Raw genomic sequence first — 14,608 nt, forward strand, 5'->3', positions numbered from 1 at the left:
ACTATAATTTCCCTCACAGTATTTGTACCAAGACAGGAGAGAGGACAGCATTTTTGTACAAAGCCTTTTTTACAAAGAATATCAAGATTTGCAGTTATGCACTACAGTTCAGTCTCTGAAGCTGGATTCATATCATTTGCTTGCATCTTTACAAGATCTTGAAGGCACATCAGCTGCAATGCTTTATTCACAATGTCAAATATTCTAAACAGGCCAGAAATAAATCTGCCTATGAGCTATGACTAAGAAATCAACCATCATCAATGCAAAAATAATCTCTGTTATATTCTGGACTTCAATTGAGATTGTCTAAAGTATTGGCCAAGACCAGATGCTTCTAAGGTTGCTGGGTTTTTTTGCCATTTTCTCAGTCATCTCATAAAGAAACAAGAAATTAGGCAGCACCTTAGCTTGCCAAATAACTGACATAAAAATTTCTAGCACTGATCAGATTGCTATGTTTTCAGAGGAGATGAAAACAAGACAAAAAAATATTTCACATTATATGTGGAATTGAAATACTTTTTTTTATAATCTTCATAATCTGTGACATATCAGATTATTTGTTCCCAAGATTCTTTCTCTCCTATCATAAGCATTCTCCAAAAAGTCAATATGCATCAAATTCTGAAGACCAGAAAGTCCTTGGGAATTAAGCATCTTATGTTCCTTGCAGGTAAGGGGATTGGTTTGCCCACAAACAAAGGAGAAAGCATGGTGCATGTAGAAACCTTAAAGTGGAGCACTGACATTTTGATGATGCATCACACCTGCAGTGTGCTAAACAGAACTGTTTCCTAGAGAAGCAGTTTCTAGAAGTCTAATACCGTTCAAGCAAATGGCCAAGAGGAAAACAACATGCATCAAGATTGTAGGTAGCACGCTACTGCTATATACTGCAGACATTTGTCTTAGCTGTGGAAAATAGGAAACTTTCATACAGCAACCATTGACCATACGCTGTCAGTACCTGAACCATTTCAGAGCAGCCCCTTGTGCCTGCCTGAGCAGTGACATGATCTGCAAGTAGAGGAACTCATTAGAAACAACTAGTTTTCAAGGGGAAATGTTAAATATTGCTAATTTCCGTTTGTTCTGTAAGGATATCAGCTCTAAACCCAACATCCACCAAAGCTGTCTCCATTTCTCATAACAGTAAGCTTCAACATACGCCTAAATCAGCAATCAGCTGCCACTGACGTCAGTGAGAGGGCTTTAATAGGAATGGTGCTTGACACGGCTGTCAAACTGCCATTACAGCACATATCAGCAGTCGTCCTTTGTACCTCTTCAAGTGAAACACCAATCCCCCCAAACCCTGGCCTTATTGACAATAGCCAAAGAGAAAAGAAAGCATAAACACTGGGTATTTCTCTCATCTTGGTGTTTTTTCAAGAAAGCCAAGCAAACAGCTCACAAACCTCCAACCAGAACAGGGTGCTCCAGTCTCTGCAGCAAACAGCCTTGTTGCTAGGCAAAGTTGGAAGCTGGCAGCCCAAACCACATGGACCTCTCAGACGTTTTCAGAGGCTGCAGACCCATGGCTCCCTGCAAAAAACATCAGAACCCATTCTCTGTCCTCTGTTTCGGGCATCCCTTGTCCTGAACATTTGTATACATAGCAGACACCAAATAACAACTCTACCCAAACTGCAAGTGTCAACTTGACACAATGAGAAGCTTATTTGACAACAACTCCACCTACATCACACTGAAGGGAGGTAAGATATTTGGGCTGGGGCTCACCTACTGTCTTTTTTTCCAAGTTAGGGCACGCATCCTAAACTAATCTTCTAACTCTTCTTATAATCAGTGAGGACACAGGCTGCTGAAGATTCACTTAAATCCATCACAGACATCTGAAGTAAGTGCAACGAATTTACCTCCTTAACTCCTTGACTGTAGAGGGAACTCAGAGAATTAGCTCAGACTACTGGCTTCCTTTTTTAGATCTGGTTAAGCATGAGTTACATGATCTGAGCTCCATGCGATAGTGTCAGATCCCAGTGGGAATTTGATTGGCTTATACATTCCAAAAGATTTCAAATATCTTCTTAGTGGCTCTCTGTTTACTCAAAGCACCATATGTTCTGTAACTTCCAGCCAACCTCTAAGAAGTCTAGCTGAGGTGTTCAAATGTCTTAATCTGTTCCTCTTAGAAACAGGAAAAATATGTTTTACGAGATAATACAGAGAAGTCCATCTTTTCATATGACAAACACAGCAATGCTTTGTTTTATGTTCAGTTTCAGGCATGCATTGGAAAAGAGGTGCCTATATTTTTCAAAGTATTACATTTTCCAGTGTGATTTTTCATCAAGCCTTTAAATCTGGATGTAGGTTTTGTTTTGTCAGCCAACAGAACATACAGGTAATATTATAATTGGTATTGGCATTCAACAGAAGGAATGGAGTCTCAAGTATTTCGGGGTTCAGAAAAACACTTTTTGTTATTATTTTTAAGTACACTCAAAATTAATACGCAAGAAACTGTAGTCGCATGCTAAATTTTCCAGAGATTAGAACAAGGTAATGAATTAGTGAGCAAAACTCTACTGAAATGCTGACAACTGCAAGCTAGACTTTGGTAGTGTACTGGTATCACAGTTAACAGCCTGCAACCAAAATGTCTTATAATCTTTATGTGAACCATCAATTTATACATTTTAACTTACACAGCTATTACAGTATTAGATTTTTTTTTTTGCCTTGCCAAAGCTTACTTTATTTTCCTGGGCAAACTACACTAACACAAAGCGTTGGCCTGAGGTTGTTTGAAGAAACAGGTATATAAAGCAAATAAATGAGTATCAGACCTAGTAGGCACTCAGACAGGATAAAACAGGTCTGCCTTGCACATTGAGATGCTGGAAGGGTGAATTACTGGCAAGAATAACTAAGAATATAAATCAGTAGAAGCCACGCATCATGTTATCTTACAAGTTTCTTAACTCCTTGATTTGCTTTCAGCCTCCTCCCAGTGAGAGTTTTCTTGCCTATCACTTACATACTATCTTCATGCTCCATGTAAAAATAGTGCAGGTCTGCAGGTCACACTAATTTCTAGCAAGGTGATTGCTGAAATACAGGACAAAGGAAGACTTCCTTCAGAGCCATGTCATGAAGAATGAGAATGTTGCATGTATTTGTTTACTGCTTGCTTATTTTAATTTATTTATTTACCTCTTTATTTATTTATTGCTATTGTGTGCTCTGGAAGTTCCCAAGACTGGGTAAATATATGAATGAAGGATCCACATAAGCTGATTGAGACATCCAGTGCTTTCTCCTGCTGGAGACAGTATATGAGCAATCTGTTTTTTCACTCTGATCTGTTTCAGGCCATTCCTACATCTATTAATTCCTACCTGATGCAACAGATCCATTAGCGAAAAAAACAAGGCAGCTTCAGAGCCACTGCTCTGGCATGCAACAAGCTCAAAAACATTCGTAAGCCATTTTTTCTCCCTGCAGAAACCTATGCCAAGACCTTGTCTTTTTGAAATCTCTGCTATAAGATTTCACGGCTGTTCCAAAAGACACTATTGCTTACAGAATGCAGTTATAAAATACTATCCCATAAACTCTGAATACTATAGGATTATAAAATTGTTACAACAACTCCCTCTTGTATTACTTACCAAAAATAAAGGGGGAGAGAAAAGGAATAGGAAATCAAACTTCATGCACGAAAGACAGTGAATACATATTTACTCGATGCTAATCACCTCCACCTCTTTGTGACCTTTGGCTTTGAAGATGTCACAGTAAGTGATAATTACTGAAAAGTAATTTTTAGCCATGTTTATGAGGCAGGAAAAACACGAGAAAACTAAACTGCTAGACTTAAAATGAGACAGTAAAAAAATAAGTACATTCTGACAGAAATAACTGGCTTTAAGACTTAAAGAGCCTACTTTGTTTTTATGCTGATAGAGTGACATCCTATTTCCAAAAAAGCAAATGGAAATTTTGACATCAATTTCAATGTTGGCAGAATTTCATTCACTGAGTGAAGTATAATTTATTAGATTTTCGTGTTAAATGCAGAGGAAAATCCTGTTCAAATTTCCCCCTAATCCAGACTCAGAGTTCCTGCATGGTTAGAACAAGAGAGTCGGTAACCTCAGATCTTTTCTCAACTGTACAAAAATGACCCAATTTCCCACATTCTTTTGAATACTAAATCTCTGAAGCCTGTCATGTACAGAGAAACCACTATGCTGCACTTTGAGTTTCACTCAATATTCTGACTGCAGTCTTTGTAAGTCTGCAAGAATTTACATTCATTGTCTCTCCAGAGTAACTTGCAGAATGATTTCCAAAAAATCTCTCTTTCAACTACTATTAGACACTGTCTAATACAGGAACAAGGAATTCCTTGCCCAAGGGCCAGATACAATCTGCAACTTAATTTGAGGCAGACTGTGGCCGAACAACTTTTCTTGTGTGCATGTATTTATCACTGGATGAAAAACAAAGGTGCTTATTAACATATGATTTGCCAATTTGAGAAACCTAGCTGGACCTTGTAATGGAAAAGTGTTCTGCCCCAGGTCTAATAAATCACAATTCAACGTTACATCTACCAACCGAGAAAGACAGAAATACAATACTGCAGAATATTACACAGTACATAAATGCAGCATTCCATTGTGACTGTCAAGTGGTTTTGCCGTGGTAGAGCAAAGGGCACCATTAGCAGACCCAGTACTGGAAGCTTTATTTCAGTTGACAGCAAAGGTAGGTAGAGAACAAGGGGCAGAAATGGCTCCACCTTGAACGTATGAGTATAGGAAAGAGATCTGGGGACTGCCAGAAACAAAACAACAGTATACTTTTACTTTCAAGCTGTGAACATTTGATACAGAAACTGAGGAGGAGACAAAATGAACACAAGACTCCACAGTGTCATTTCTATAAAGTTCTTTTGTAAGCAGAACTGTACTTTGATATCAAGCAGCATTAAAAGAAATCGCAACAGATTAAGAAGAAAAAAAATGTTCTGTAGGAAATTGCTTACATCCTACTGTTACTTGATCTGAACCATCTTAACATTTATTTAGGTTATTGCTGTTTTCTGCTGTATCACTGACAGATGACTGTTCTTGCAGTAAGAGCCAGCTGCAATGTGATAGCTGTACTCTAGTGGACATTTTAAAGCTCCTTGGGTTATGAGGTATGGGGAAGGAAAAAGGGAAGGAGGGAAGGAGGGAGACGGGTAAAGAGAAGAGGTGGAGAAGAAAATGAGAGAGGAAAATGTAATGGATTTACATTGTCATCCTTCATAAATCTTGATCACATCTTCAACAAGATCTAGAAAAATCACAGTTTCACTCCAAGACAAGGATGTTCATTACCCAGGTTCAAACTATATGAAAAATTACTGTGGGAAAATCATTCACAATTGATTTATGGCTAAACTGAAAGAAGTGGAAGTGCCATGGCCAATCAGCTGCCTTCAAAATACCTTCCAATCCTGCCTCCACACTAAAAGCTTTGCACAGAGATGCTTCTGTCATTTGAGTACCCAAACACGAAGCATTAACCCAGCACATCCCATTAATCATTCCAGCCACCTAGAAATGAGACCTGCAATAAAATGGAAAAGGAGGAAAAATGAATAATTTAGTAATTGATCTCTATCTGGAAAAACATACTGTTCTAAAATAAACAATTCTCTCTTCACAAGCTGGAGAGAGTCTTTAACATTATTTACATTTAAAAATGCAATTAATATATTCATGTCTCTTTAAGAAAAAATAAAAAAAAATATAAAATTCTTTCTATCAGAGGGAAGAGCCAGGCTTCAGAATTTCTGTTTGTCTTATTTAAAAATATATAGCTAATTTCTTGAGGGCTGCTGAGAGCAAGAGAACCAGAGGTAAGGCTTTGTATGACAGATCTTTTCAGAGATCAGCTGTTCCGTGTCTCCATACACTTCAAATCCATACAAAGGGCTCTTGGATGTTTAGTTAATATCTGTACTCAAAGAATTGCAAAAATATCTAAGGCCTTGCATTATCTTCTGTGCTCTCATCAACAAGCATATCACTATAGAGCTGCATCATGCCTTTAGGAAGACTTAACTCATACACTGCCATGGCACAGGGAATGCGTGAACCCAGCACAGCAGACAAATATTTGTGAAAGGAAAAGAAAAAGGATGCATCTGCTTAGAGAAATGTCCTCTCAGAAGCAGCAGTCATCCTTCTGACACCATGCAGGGAACTACGACCCACTGGGGAAAGAGCCATCTACGTGCTGAAAGAAGCTCAGAAAGAAGGTCATGAAAGCCACTGGAAAAAAAATCTGCCTTGTTCTTATTTGCATCCTACCGAACAATAAGCTACAATGTTTCCCTAAAAATTTATCTGTGTGCACACACAAACATCCACACACCCCTTTTGTTTTATATACACCTAAGCAATTGGCTTTAGGCTACCCAATTAAGCAAGTAAGTGTACAGCTTTTCTCCAAACCACAGGAGCCAGAATCATGAAGTACTACAGTAGAAAAGGTATTTTAAATGTTAAAATTGCACAGTAGCTGGATGACACTGTAATACCACAAGCACTTGGCATCTCTATTAAAGACTTGATTATTTATTTATTTATTTATTTATTTTGTAAATTAGCACAGTTCACTGAATTATTAACTTCCCTTACAGAATGTAAACAGGATTTGAGAAGATGGATGAATCAGGTAAAATTCAAGTAAGAGTCTGAAAACTGGAGCATGAAGTAACTAAGCAACAACCCCTCTGAAGATGCACTTTTGTCAGGATTTCGGCTTCTGTAGACTTGCTGCTATCCTCTCCCCTTCTTAACATCTTATTAAAGTTGAGTTTATAACATGAAGCTTGAAACAATAGTATCAGCTCCCTGCTTAGACCTAGTTAGTATATTTTTGAATAACTGTGAAGTTTCACTCAGTGCCCCTGTGGGCTTATCCATGGCAGGAGAAGAAAAGATGCCCCTGATCTCTCCTGTCGAGCATATTTAGTAATCCTTCAGACTTCTAGACCAGTTCTATTTTCCTGTATCTTCTAAGGTAAAATGTCCAGTTAGTCCTCTGTCAGTTTTCTCAGGCTCTTGAATACTGTTGTCACACTTTTCCTAATCCCCCCCTTTCAGTCCCATTCTTTCTGAGCTCAGGCCAAAATTGCAAGCTGTGCTTTAGCAGAGACCACAGGCATGGCTTCATGCAAACGTTGGATGATATTCTCCTAGTTACTCAATATCTTACTATTCTTGAAAGATAAGCAACAACCTAGTATTGCATTTGGGTTATGATCACGGCTGTAATTTGAGCAAGATCTAACTCAGCCCTTCTGGATTGTGCAGGATCAACTGCTCTCACTCTCACTCAGTCACCCTCTCTTGCTTTATTCACCTCTAATCTCTATCCAGCACTGCTCTGCCCATTTTTCAGACAATTTTACAGTTCTTTTAAATTATTTATAGTTAGTACTGCTTTAGAGCAGACTAAAAAACGAACAAATAATTGTTCTAGTCTCAGATTTAGTTATTTCACCTCTCCAGCCCACTCTCAATACCAGCAATAAATGGGTTAACAACAGGAATCTCAGTCAATTTGCAGATGTCTAAAGCCAAACTTCAGGTCTCTGTCTAACTTATCAGATTAGCCTAACTCTCTGCTTTTCCCCTCCTTTCCAGCCTGCAATCACAACAGTGTTTTGTCTCTGACCCATTGCTGTAATCTTTTTTCTACAGATTTGTGGAAGAGTGGTCACTCACAGCATTTTGTTTGCAATTACTCATGACTTCTCCAGCTCAGTTGCCATTCTAGGAGATCACTGAAATGTCAGCCTGCATTGTAAAACATGTTAGTTAACTATATTGTGTCATAATCTCTCCAGTACTTTACTATTGTTTTTAAATGAGGATTTCACATTGGTTGCCAAGTTCAGATGCAGTGTTGCTTAAATATCTTTCTGGATTAGTTAACTGTGCCTGTAAGTGATTCACAGATGAAGCCCTGGTTTTAGCAGAATTTATAGAAGAGACGCAAGCTTCAGATCACTACTGAACCAGCCACAAATCAAAGCCCTCCGGCATATGGAACCCATCAGTCTAGCAGAGGTTTACTGTCGGAGCACTCTGCAGTGTGTGAGGAGTTACAGACATCAGCCAAAGCAGTGCTTCTCCCAGGGCTTTGCTTGTGCTGGTACTGTCCTGCTCTCTTCACAGATTTGCCATGTACCAATACAGCATCACTGCTGTTTCTATTTTACTTCTGGTATCCAAAACATGGTCTGTTCTTCTAGAAGTCTTTCAAGGACTCCTCTTTCCTTAAAGCCCTCAGATGTTAAATTCCCATCTTCAAGTAGAGCAATGGCTAAACAACAAACAGCTGCCATGCAGAGATTCGAGATTTTGATACAGGATGGGAATCAGGAAAGCATGAAGAACAGGAAAAAAATGAGAAGGGCACTGTCTTCCACGAGGTCAGGTGCATGGAACAGGCAGCTTTGTCAACTGATATTTATTCCCTCTATTCTGAGGAAAGGCAACCCAGACACCATATACCTCTGAGGATGAATGCTGGGAAAGAACAAACCAGAAGAACCTCATTGACACAATCAGCATTTGAGAAGAAGGAATGAGAGGAGGAAAGACAACCGAGCATGTACAAAATGGTCCAATTTCACTTCCATCATAGAGAAAGAGTCAGAGGCTACTGAAAACATACTAGAGGCCAATATGACAGCGAGGTTATTGTAAACTACAGCCATAATAAAAAATGCTATAAAATCACAAGGACGTACTGGTGTTATTACACTTTCCCAAATAAATGTTAGCACTGAAAAAGATCACATGCACAGACATACTCTGAAAACTGTCTGACAGCCCTCACAAAACAAGCAGTGCCTCCTCAGGACTCAGAACTTCCCTGACCTGGTCTGCTTCCCTTTCACTTGCAGGAGCAGGGCTGGAACCTCAGCATCTTTGTTCCATGTGAGACCTCAGTGGGAGGTGTGACACTCAGAGTGACACACAGTCAGTGGGAGAACCTACAAGAGCTCTCCCATGGGTACTTGGCCTGCACGTTGTGTGCTCACCAATCTGCTAAGCTACTGAACACCTCATTATTGAACCAAATGCCACCACACCGATTGAAATATTGGTCAAAATACATTTTTGTGTATATGTATTTACCCCAAAGTATACAGCACACAGAATAAAAAGAGAAGAATAACAAATCCTATGTATATGCTTCCCCTTCTCCATCACAGTTGCATTTCATCTAACTCACCCTGGAGTCACCAGCTCAGTCAGGAGAGCAGCTCTGCTCTCAGTGTGCTCCCCATTTGCCTGTCAGTTGAGCATGATGGGTGCTGAGTAACCCTCCTTCTTCCTTATGCCAGCATCTTTATGGCTTTAATATTCTGTTTGATCTGAGACTGTGGGAGGAGTAAGCAATCTTCTGCTTGGGTTATTAACTAGGTAGGGAATACTCCCCAAGAAATGTATTCCCCAGCATTTCCTTTAGATCTCTTATCCAAGCCATCCATTGTTGTTTTATTTTTGTGTGTGTGTACATTTTTTTAATATTATTTAAGGTTGGGTTTTTTTTTATATTTAATGTTACACATTCTGGCAAGTGGATATAATGCAAATAATCTGAGAGCCAATGTTATTTATAACATGACTGCACATAACACCCTCATTCTCCACACCAGCCTTTTACTCTATAAAAATATACAAGAGTAAACAGGCACTCCATAAAAAGAAACCCAGGCATCCAGAGTTAAGAGTGAACAGTTAAGAACTTTGCAGCAATGAGTATTACCTCACCTCCTTGTGAATAATGCCTTGCTATTTAGTCTGCTTACAGGATGATGCACTATACTGCAAATACTATTCTGCCATATCAGCTTTCCTCTCCAATTTTAAATGCAAATCTAGAAAATTATGTATATGGAAGACCAAACATCTTGTTTGAAAGACTGGGGAAAAAAAAAGAAGAAAAAACAAACAAACAAACAAACAATTGTTGAAAATCAAGAGTATAAAAGAAGAAAATTATACAAACCAGAGTGAAATTGGAAAACATAGGTAATATAATGTTGAAGAAAAAAATAATGCATACTTTAAAGGTAAGATGTCACTGCATGTGAAAGGGGAAGAAAACAACTAACTACTTCAGCTGAACAGCTTTGTCCAACTTCCTGCCCAGGCCTTGTGAGTGGCGAAGGTTTGCATCAGTTGTCTTTTCAGTTCCTTTGGAGGCACTAATACAGGCATAAGAGTGTAACTTCAGATAGAAATATCTACTACTCAGGTTTCCTGCTCACCAAAGATGAGACACATCCTTGGTTAGCCAGGTAGGTTTCATCTTTTTGGAAACTCAGAATATTTTCAGAGCACTTAGCCCAAATTCCCAACAATCCTGCCACCAGGCTGAGAAGTGAAGAGGCACCCATATGTTTGTTCTGTGCTGTCTGATGAAGAAAATTCTTGGAATAATTTTACAGGGAAGCTTTTAGAGAAAATAAAAATATTTATTTTTTTACTCTACTGAGGATTTCTGGATTCACACTGACATTTAACTGAGCAATTACTTAGCATGCTGTACACTGTATTTCACTTACAACAATGGATATAACAAAGTTCCCTTTTCCCCCAGAAGAAGACAGGAAGGTACATTTTTCACAGGAAATTACAGTTTCTCAAAGTCTGGGGTTGTGCTTTTTTTTTTTTTTTTAAAGGGTCAAATGAGGGAAAATACATTTGTCTGAAAGGTTCTGTGGTGGTACTGACACTGAGTCTAGGCACACAAAATGTGTTTCTATGACACATTAAATATCCTACCATGGTCAAACAAACACACAATAACATTTATGTGCAAAGGAGCCACAGCCACAGGTCTGCTGCATCCTCTGGAATGTATTTCAGAAAATTTGAGCCATCATCAGGCCACTGTAAGACAAAAGAAAAAAGAACAAACGTTAGCAGAGAGAACTTCTCCCATTCATGCTTGCTGTTCAATAGGACTTGCAAGAACATTCAACATATAATAGACAAGGAAAACTAATTTGGCTCACTGTCCTGCCCAGCTCTGTGACAAGCAAGTGATGTGGTCTGATTTATGTAATTTAGCAGGGCACTGGGGCACCAATGAGTAGCCAAAACTACAAAAGATTGAGGAGGTGAAGCTGCATCACACCATGCTCAACATTCAGCAGGGCCAACTTCCATTCTGCGTGCTAAGTAGGCATTTCTACGCACCTGTGCAGAGAAACTGAAAGGATGCAACATAATGTTTTGGGATTATGTTACTCGTGTTTTTAATGGCATGCTGGGGAAAGGTAAGATGGCAAGCATGGGATCGTAATACACCACCTAGCTTACTGAAAGGAGCAGTAAAACCTTTTGAACAGACACAACAGCAGAAACAATTAAGGAAACTCCTTCGGTTCAGATCTACCTGGGGCACATGAACAGGCATACGAGCTGCCCGGAGGCCCTGGAGAGCAGTTACTGAATTAGTAAGGAATGCAATGACTAATTGGTGATTGTTTATCAAATAATACAGCAGCGTTTCCACTGTACTCTAAGGGAGATGGAGGAATAAAGCTGTATCAGGTGCCACTATTGTGAACTTAGTATATTTCTGAGATATGTAAGACATATTCTTTAACTCATTAAAGTGTCCATATGCAGATGAGACAGAGGCTGGCAGAAGGCAATAAATGCATTTATTTCAAGTGCTTCTGCTAGTTCAAAGGACTCAAAAATAATCAGTTGTCTAAAAATGGATGTGCTTTGGAGAGGGAGAGGAGGATTTTGAGGTGGGAGATAGGGATGGTAAATTAAGTACTTATTAATATAAAGCTTTTGTCTTCCTCAATCTCCCTTTGTCCCAGATATATGAAACTGAGAGACTTTTCTGCTATGCTCTCTCAATATACTTGGCACATACCACTTTCTCTGTCTCTTTTGCACCCATACACTGTCTCTCTCCATAAAGGGGCACAAACTGAGAAATTTAAGCAAGGTTTCTTCACAGAAGAGAGGGCAGTATATAAATGTGGGAAGGAGACTTCAAAAGGAGATTCTCAGTGGTGCCCAAGAAAGTGGTTTGGTACTCCTCACTGCCTGGAAGCAAGGCTACCTAGGACTCTCCATCTCAATCCCCACCAGTACTATCCTCAGAAACAAGAAATGCCCAAGGAAAAAACATCTGCATGATGCTACCTTGAATTTTTCTCAGCCTAAACTTTAGGCAAAAAGTGAGAGGAATAGTTTAAAAAAAAAAAAAGAACTTGTGGAATCCCTGGATTTGGTATTTACTTATCACATACCATTTCCAGTTACATGAGTTAGCCAATTTATACTAAGAGTTGTTTGTTATCTTTTGCTTCAGATAGATTATTTCTTTTCAGCAAGTCCTTTTAGACTCCTGTAATGTTTATTGATACAGTTATACAAGCATAGACAATTTACAGTAGAAAAAAAAAAAAAAAGAAAAGCCTTTTTCAGGTACAGTTTTACATCATTTCCATGAGCAAATTAAGTTGTCTGAGAAAAAAATCCCCTGTTTTTTTTCCTCTAGTGTAACTCCATAGACATTAGGGCTTTTGGTAGCATAGCAATGATGACAAAAATATAATAAATCCCTTTCTAACACAGCTGTGCCAGCAAGACTAAAGCCTTAGCATCAATGAGATTGAACTACTTCATATTTCAGCAACATTTAGATCTATTGATGTTTCAATTTCTAGAAACATTACAGGCTTTTCCCCTCACAGCACAATGCATCTTCCTTGGTTACTGGGCTTTGTCTTGCTTCTGTCCACACTCTGGTAACTCTGGGTGTGCTATGTAACCTTTACAATATCAAGTATGTATCCTCACTAAAACCATTTAAATTGTGGATATTATATATAGTTGTTTTTTTTTAAAACTTTATTGCCATCACGCAGACAGATGTTCCACAATTTCCCCTGGGCCCCCAGTCCCTGTTTATAGCCAACTCTAACTCGCTCCTAGGGAATGCAGTAGTAAACACCATCCCACATGCCTGCAATGTACGTTTGCTTTGGTTATGTCTTTCCCTTCTGCTTTATAATGCACAACATAAATCAAATGCATCTAGTTTCCAAAGCTGTGCTTCCACTTTGAACATATCAGGAGGTAAACACCACAGACAGCTCTTTTTTTTTTCTTCTGTAATTAAGAGAAAAATTCTTACCATGCCCAATGAAATCCAGACAGTTTCAGTGTAGATGCCTGAAAAAAAGAAAACAGTCTTTAAAAGACAGCCGTTTGCTCAGTGAAGCTTTAACTCTGAAGAAACTATTGCCAGCATAATTCTATAGGTTGAGTTAAATAAATAAATACTTATCTGATTAATTGTTGCCTGGAATCCTTTTGTGCTTGTATCTCTTGAGTTAGAGGCCACATTAAAAAAAAAAAAAAAAAAATGCACAGGAGATTTGAAATCTGAGGACAACCTAAAGCTTGATTCTAAGAAATCTCAGTGCACCAGCACTTTCCTGTGGTGTGGGTGAGACAGGTTTAGTCATCAGGTGTGACACAGAGCATTCTGTTGCAATCCAAAATTGCAAGGAGAGCCAACTAGAAAGCAACGTATTAAGCACATACACTGCACATATTACTGTACTCTCAAGGAAAAGAAAATCAGGTGTTTCAATACACAGGTTTTATTCAGGTCAGCTGCATTTCAGTCCCTCTGAAAAGCTACAGCAAATGCCTAGATACAAAGATGATCACCATTTAGAGATTATTGCCAGACATCAACATCATCGTCATTCACATGTTGGTGCAATGCTAACATACTTTGTGTAGGCATTAAGACAAAAAGACCCTTGGAGAGTATCAGAATACCTTTGCAAATTAGAAGTTCATCCAGTACACATTTTCTTTCACCTCAATCTTTTGTTTAAAATTCTTCTGTCTCTCTTTTCTGCAAGGCCACTCTCTGAATTCTTTTCATAAAAGCTCAGAATGATTTTCAAGGGAAGCAACTGCTTTTTTGTTTTTTTCTTTTTCTTAATATGCATATGCAATACTTAGCACAAGATGAGTGTAATTACACAGGAAAAGACAAACGGGACAGGCACAGAGGCTGAGGAAGTCAGTTACCCTGCCTATACTCATAATTTACACTTTTTCCTTCTCTGATAAGAACCAACAGAGTCCCAACCCTTGAGCCTTCCCAGCTCCCAGCAATCTCTTCATTTTTGTACACAATTGTCACCAAGAGAGTGTTCTTTAAGGAATATGTCCAAACACCATTGTCAGCATGTGAACTTTTGGCATCTACAATATCCCGGGGCAATTTCACAGCTGGAGGAAGACCGTTTTTCTTGTTTCAAACTTGTCACCTGTTTTAAACTTGTCACCTAGCCATCCACCTGAGGCTGCCTGGATCCCATGGCATAGGAAAGTGAGTAGCTGTTTTCCATTTGCTTTCTCCTTGCCACCTGACAGTTTACAGCCCTTCATTTTCTTCCTGATCAGACAGGAGGTTGAAATTCCTGAAGTGTTTTGCTGTTTTCCATATAGGAGACACCCACATCTTTTATCAACGTTTTCTGTATTTTCTCTGCATTTCC

General features: G+C 38.8%; 1 protein-coding gene across 1 annotated transcript in view; it reads right to left on the reverse strand.

The window, feature by feature from the left end:
• Nucleotides 1-14,608, reverse strand: part of RBMS3 (RNA binding motif single stranded interacting protein 3) — a 698,683-nt gene that overhangs the window by 645,702 nt on the left and 38,373 nt on the right. The window lies entirely within an intron of this gene.

Source organism: Lagopus leucura, unplaced genomic scaffold (assembly GCF_019238085.1).
Source record: "Lagopus leucura isolate 7727_CA_CO unplaced genomic scaffold, USGS_WTPT01 Super-Scaffold_100157, whole genome shotgun sequence".
In the NCBI taxonomy this organism is placed as follows: domain Eukaryota; kingdom Metazoa; phylum Chordata; class Aves; order Galliformes; family Phasianidae; genus Lagopus; species Lagopus leucura.